Source organism: Urocitellus parryii, chromosome 5 (assembly GCF_045843805.1).
Source record: "Urocitellus parryii isolate mUroPar1 chromosome 5, mUroPar1.hap1, whole genome shotgun sequence".
In the NCBI taxonomy this organism is placed as follows: domain Eukaryota; kingdom Metazoa; phylum Chordata; class Mammalia; order Rodentia; family Sciuridae; genus Urocitellus; species Urocitellus parryii.
The window spans coordinates 7,015,368-7,022,938 of NC_135535.1; the positions used below are offsets into that span (position 1 = coordinate 7,015,368).

General features: G+C 39.7%; 1 pseudogene; it reads left to right on the plus strand.

Annotated features, from left to right (window-relative positions):
• The first annotated feature begins 3,133 nt into the window (after positions 1–3,133).
• LOC113194750 (U2 small nuclear ribonucleoprotein B''-like) lies at positions 3,134–4,128 on the plus strand (annotated as a pseudogene).
• The last annotated feature ends 3,443 nt before the right edge of the window (positions 4,129–7,571 follow it).

Sequence of the window (7,571 nt, forward strand, 5' to 3'; positions counted from 1 at the left end):
GGGAGATAAGGATAATTCTCTTTAACCATAAAATTTGTAAAAAAAGGTCCCAATTAGAAAGGGTCAGCATGGGCCAAAGTTACCTAGAGTTGTCATGGCAGTGGGGACTTGAAAGTCTCATGTCATTCCACTGTCAATCAAAAGTCAAGAAATGGACCTGGGAGGGACTCTGGAAACCTCAAGGGATCCCAATAAAACCAGAGAGCAGGAGAGGAGCTCCATCCTTCTCCTCTCTGAGAGGACCACTCTCTCCCTTAAGAGTGGTCCCTTTCCCCTTTCCTACCCCCTCTAATAAACTCATTCCTGATACTCTGAGCAACATGGCTGAAATCTTTCTGGCCTGATCACAAGAATGAGGGTTTGTAGGCATGGGGGTCTCCCTACTGCTTCAGTTTTTCAGAATGCCCCAGGCTTGTAACAATATAACTCAATACAAAAAGTACAATAACCCAATTCAAAATTTAGCAAAGGATCTAAATAGATACATTCAAAAGAAGAAATTCAGAATGTCAACAAGCATGTGAAAAGATGCTCAATATCTCTAATCATCAGGTAAATGCAAATCAAAACCACAATGAGATGGGATTTCAATTATATTATTATCATTGACAATAATAAACATTAGCAAGGATGTAGAGAAATGGTACCTTGTACAATGTTGGTGGAAATATGAATTAGTAGAACAATTATGGAAAATAATAAGAGGATTTCAAAAAATTAAAAATAGGCTGGGCACAGTGGTGCATGCCTGTAATCCTAACAACTCCAGGAGGCTGAGGCAGCAGGATCACAAGTTTGAGACCAGCCTCAGCAACTTATAAAGCTGTCTCAAAGTAAAAAATAAAAAGGGCCAGGAATGTAGCTCATCTGGGAAGCACCCCTGGATTCCATCCCTAGGATCACAAAAAACAAACAAACAAACAACAAAATAAAAACTAAAACTAGAACTATAATATGATTTAGCAATCTCACTTCTGGGTTACATATCCCAAGGGGACTGAAAATAGGATAAAAAAAAAGATACTTCCACTTTTATGTTCATTGCAGCATCTTGCACAAAAACCAACATACGGAAGCAATCTGAATGTCCTTTGTTGAATGAATAAAGAAATACACACACACACGCGCGCGCACGCACGAACATTAGTTCTAAAAAAGAAAAAAATTGGGGCTGGGTTGTGATTATAGTGGAGTACTTGCCTTGCACGAGTGAGGCACTGGGTTCGATCCTCAGCACGGCATAAAAATACATAAATAAAATAAAGGTACTGTGTACAACTAAAAAATAAATATGAAAAAAGAAACAAATACATATGTATGTTCCTGAACCAATCAGCAGAGCAAGAACACACCCACACCCACACATACACACAAAAAAGAAAGCAAAAAGAAAAAGATTCTTAATGAAAAATGAAGGAACTATCTCTACTGGGATAGTCAGACTAGTCAACCAGAATGGCTGGTCATTTCTATGCTCATCTGTCTCTGCTTCTTCTTGAGCACTGTAGAGAAATCGAACAAGGGCTTGGGGTTATTAGCTCCCTTCCTCTTTTTGTGTTGTTTTCTGAGCTGCCAGTTGGAAGCAGGTTGAAAATAACTCTTACCAGTATGAGGTAGGATGGGATGGGAAATACTATCAGTTGCAATTTTGTCCACACAGACCAGACTGGTGCACTCCCAGGGTGGAGCTGCTGCAGAGTTCTATGAGGGCAGTTCTGGCATGTGGGGCTTAGGTCTGATCAGACCTCAGGGGCTTTTTTTTTTTTTTTTTTTTTGAGAAAGAGAGAGAGAGAGAATTTTTAAAATATTTATTTATTTATTTATTTTTAGTTATCGGCGGACACAACATCTTTGTTTGTATGTGGTGCTGAGGATCAAACCTGGGCCGCACGCATGCCAGGCGAGCATGCTACCTCTTGAGCCACATCCCCAGCCCAAGGGGCTTTGTTGTGTCAGATCCGGAAAGATTAGATCAACACCCCCATAGAGCCTGGAGTTGCAAATCTCTGATAGGAGTCTGGAGCCTCCCGAGAATTCTACTCTTGGAACAGGGAAGCGAATCCTCCACCCCTTTGCTGCCCAAAAATACAGCCTTCCCAGACTTAGCCCAAGTGTATTCACACCTGCCTGTTCAGATTCCTGACCTGCTTCAGCTGGTCACGGGAGCCACTAGACTTAAAGGAGAAGGAAGGTAGGCTCCCCTTTGCTTCCCCCCCCCCTTGGTACTGGGGATCGAACTCAAGGACACTTAACCACTGAGCCACATCCCCAGCCCTATTTTGTATTTTATTTACAGACAGGGTCTCAATGAGTTGCTTAGTGCCTTGCTTTTGCTGAGGCTGGCTTCAAACTCATGATCCTACTGCCTCAGCCTCCGGAGCCACTGGGATTACAAGCGTGTACCACCACGCCCAGCTCCTCTTGGCTTTTCTGACTTGAATCCCCTGGTACAATCTTCTCTATTTCTGTTCTGCTAGGTATATCCTAGGCCACATGGTAGGTGCCTGAGAGACAGTATGGCAGTGTTTATTATGATCTTCCAGCTTCCACAGCAGCTGCAGCATGGCCATGATGCCTCCCACCTCAACTCCCCCGCCATGGCCAGTTGAGAAACACCGAGCACTTTCAAATACCAGTGCACAGTATAACTGAATCATCTAAGTTCAGGTTGTTTTTCTGATCTCAAGTTTTTTCTATACCAAATAGTTTCTGTGTTCTCCCTCCCTCATGCTGAATCAGTGCTGCTACAGCTGCTGCTACCATTAACCATTTTAGCTCTTCAATGCACCTAAATTTATGAGTCTCTAAGACACTTTGATGGTCCAATATTGAATTTTAGTGAAATCCCTCTTTTACCCACCTCACTGAGAAGCAGTACTCTTGCTGCTTGAATCCTGAGCCATGAAGAAACTAGGAAAGCATCTTTCCTCTAATCTGCCATCTTGAATCCTCCCATACAAGATTTTCAAGCAAGCAGCCAGGCACCAGACAAGGAAGATTAAGCCAAATGTGAAGAAAAGGGATATTAGCTTTTGCGGAAACTCAAATCCTGAAATTAGGATTAAGACCAATGCTCAAGCCAGTACCTGCCTCTGTTTCCGGCTTTGGCTTCTTAGGCCTCAGGTGGGTAGAAGCGGCTTGTACCTTTCGGTTGTGGTTGCTGCGGAAGCTGGCCCGATTCTCCGCCGTTTGAACCGGAGCAGACAAGACATGAAGGCTACTTGAAGAATCTGACCCAAACATGGATATCAGACCAAATCATACAATTTATATCAACAATATGAATGACAAAATTAAAAAAGAAGAATTGAAGAGATCCCTGTATGCCCTTTTTTCTCAGTTTGGGCATGTGGTAGATATAGTGGCTTTAAAGACGATGAAGATGAGAGGGCAAGCCTTTGTTATTTTTAAGGAACTATGCTCATCCACAAATGCTTTGAGACAGTTACAAGGATTTCCATTTTATGGTAAACCAATGCAAATCGAGTATGCAAAAACAGATTCTGATATAGTATCTAAAATGTGAGGCACTTTTGCCGATAAAGAAAAGAAAAAAGCCAAAACTGTGGAACAGACTGCAGCAATTGCAAACAAAAAGCCTGGTCAGGGAATACCAAATTCAGCTAATTCCCAAGGAAATTCAACACCAAATCCTCAGGTCCCTGATTACCCTCCAAACTATATTTTGTTCCTTAATGATTTACCAGAAGAGACTAATGAGATGATGTTGTCCATGCTGTTTAATCAGTTCCCTGGTTTTTTTTTTTTTTTTTTTTTTTTTTTTTTTAATTCTTGCAACATTTATTTATTTATTTTTATTTTTTAAATGTTGATGGACTTTTTAATATTTATTTATTTATTTTTTTTTTTTTTTTATTGTTGGATAAAATTGGGAGTTCATAACTCATTTGAATCAAACTGTGAAATATGATGTATGAGGAACTATGTAATGTTTTGAATGACCAACAGTTCCCTGGTTTTAAGGAAGTGTGTCTGGTACCTGGAAGGCATGACATTGCTTTTGTTGAATTTGAAAATAACGGACAGGCTGGAGCTACCAGGGATGCTTTACAAGGGTTTAAGATCACACCATCCCATGCTATGAAGATCACTTATGCCAAGAAATAACATTTGGGATAGTCATCTTTAATGGACTTGGTATTATGGTGTTTGTTTTGATAACATTTGGCTAGGTCATTTTAATGGTTGGAGGTTGGGGAGAAGTGAAAGTGAAATTTTGATGAAAGACTTAAAAATTCAACCATCCTTTCTTTAGCCTGAGTGAACTATGAAATGAGAAGGCCTTAATTAATTTTGTACAATAAACTTCTCTTTGTATTCTATTAAAAAAAAAAAAAAAGACCAATGCTCAAAAAGTAGAGGGGATGCAAAGAGGATAGCAGGGAAATGAAAATCTGGGAGGTGGGGGAAGGAATTATGAGTCTCTCAAGGAATAGGTGTTGGGCTCCAGCTCCACAGTCCTCAGGGGCAACATGGCACATAGAGTCACAACTATTCATAATCTTATGTTACAATCCCACCCAAGATTCTGGGGTAACAAGGAAAATGCCACACTCTCAGACTTGATGGGACTGCCAGACTGGACAGTGCTGTTTCAGAAGTATTGTGATGACTGGCCGCGCCTTTTCAGCAACTTGACACCACATAAAATCTGGATACTTTTGCATAATCTTGGAATTTGTGAGGAGCCTACCAACTAGGTAGATGATGAAAGGGGTCCTGGTAACAGAATTAAATTTAAGGAAAACAGACATGAAATATTTCTTTCTTCACCTAGTGTTCTACGGATTGAAAAAAAAATCACACCAGCTATACATTTTCCCTGATTCCTCATTGTTGAGAAAGGAAAAGTTCTGGTTAGCAGGCAGTATTTGCCTTCTTTCCATCTCTGTATTTCTAATACAAAATGAGGAGACAGAATAGACAATAGAGCAGTTTCTGTATCACAGCCAGGGAAGAGTTAGGAAGAAGAGTGGAATCCACAAGCACAAAAATAAAGTACCCAGGGGCTGGAGTTGTGGCTCAGTGGTAGAGCACTTGCCTAGCATATGTAAGGCAATGGGCTCAATCCTCAGCAACACATAAAAATAAATAAATAAAGTAAATGTATAAAAAAAAAAAAAAGAAAGAAAGTACTCAAAATATCAGTGGGTGTCATAAGGACCCAATGAGTACTTTGAGATTGTAGCAGGCCCAGCTAAATGCTTACTGAGTTTGTCCTAAACAGAACGAACAGTCCCTTTGAATATACAGGACACAAAGCACTTCTCATAAAAAATACCTCTTATAGAAAGAATCTGACTCAATCTTTTGGAAATAATTGTACCAGGCAGTGATAGCTAACAGTAGGTATGCCACACAGTACCATGTGGAACCACACTTGGTTCTGCTTGGTCCCAAATAGCCAGCTTGGTGGAAAAATAGCAGCTTGGTGGACCAGGTGAACAGGTACCTTTAGCAGAAGAGAACATGAAAGTCTCCCACTCTCAGGAGACTCAGGCCTGCTACACTTTCTAGATAATTGGACCTTACCTCAAATCTACTGGAAGGAAGAGGAGAAAAGTTGAATTTTTACTTTTTATATTTCAAGTCCCTATATGTTTGCAAAATATCAGTTATTTAGAGAACTATTAAGGTATAAAAGAGGCCACACCCTGTTCCCAACTCACCGTCATATTCCAGCAGACACTGAAAAGTTGAACATGGGGAACCTTATTCCTGCTCAAAGAATCTCTCCTTTCTTCCTCTTTTGTCATTTTTGCCCATGTACAGTGGTTTGGAAGTAAGAAGAAACATTCTTATAAGAAAAATATATCGTCAATTTCCTGTAAAAACTTTGGAGAAAGAGTCAGATCTGTGGCCTGTGTTCAATATGTAGCATGGTCTGGATTCCCTGTTTGGAGCTTTGAGAAAGGGTTATAGCTATATTTTCCCTTCTCCTCTGTCAGTTACCTAGGCAAAGTGGCAGTCTCCATGCTATTGACATTCCAGCCGCCTAGACCCATGACTCTGTGACAATACTTTCAAAGTGATAGCAGCAGCTACTTTCCATATTACCATATGTATTCTTTTTTTTAAATTTTTTTTACTTGTAGATGGACACAATACTTTTATTTATTTATTGTTTTATGGTGCTGAGGATTGAACCCAGTGCCTCCCACATGACTTAAATGTACCACTGAGCCACAATCCCAGTCCATCATATATCTTTTTAAAGAAGGTCTCCCATTCTCTGTAAATTGGAATTGAAGTTCTTTTTCTCTGGAATGGGAAGAAGGTCTTTAACTTCTCTTCACTGTTAGAAAGAGCTTTAAGGTTCAGCAACTCCAGACAGCTGCAATGGATAATAAGCCATAGGGACTGTGAAACCTAAGGGCCCAACAGCCACAGACTGGGCCATTCTAACTCTAATGTCTCATCATTCCAGAAAGTGTTTCCTAAAGTTTGTTCACTAATAGTTTTTCTACACTATTTAGTGAATAACATAATCTAATGTCAAATAACTTTGGAAAAATAAATTTTGAAAATCTCTCCTTCTTAGAGATTTATGGCATTCATTAGCATATTCGAGACTCTGAGAAACTGTGAAGAAACCAGATAGATTTTGACCCAATAACCCCCTCTTCACATAACACCCACTAATATTTACCTGACTTCCTTGGGGAAAGTTGTCCTGCACAACATAGAAGAATCTGGTTTCCTAATTCTTACATGGAGAATCAATGCCTCTAACCTGTTTTAAGGAAATCATTCAAATATTTTAAAAGGCTCTATATACAAAGAAGTTAATTACAAAGTTGTTCATAATAGCAAAAGCCTGATAAAAACTCAAATAACTTAAAATAAGGTTGAAAAAATATATTATGGTACAACTGTGCCAATGAATATTATGTACCAACTAGCAATATTTCTGAGACATTCTTAACCTATGCAAATGTAAAATAATTATAGGTGAAAAGCTGTACATATAGCATAGCTTCAACTATATACAAAACATACAGAAAAAAAATATTGATTTAAATGTACAAAGATGTTGTGTCCGCTGAAAACTAAAAAATAAATATTTTTTAAAAACCTTTAAAAAAAAAGTCTTGTGAGTCCAGTAATATTACAGACTTAGAGCTCCTGAAATACTTCTGCTTCTAAATACTTGGTATAATATTTTTAAAGCCTCATAGTTGATGAGCCTATAAGATAATTAAGAAAGATTAATGAAATTAGAAACTTGGTCAGAGTGGAAGAATGGTAGCTCTGAAGGGGTGAAAACTTTGGAATAGTATAGAATGGTGGTTCTCCACAGGGATGATACTGCCCCCAGGGGCAATGGGGAAATAAGCCCTCCTTCCACCAGCACTGTTGAACCAGGCGGAGAGATGGGACCAACTGGATAATAAGCCATAGGGTCTGTGGAACCTAAAGGCCCAACAGCCACAGACTGGGCCATGGGAAGATACAGAGAGGTGCCAGGGATGCAGCTGACATGGTAGGGAATGTGGTGGCCCCTGGGTGCACAAAGCTCGGAAGATAGAGCTCTGAGTGAGCAGGTGGAG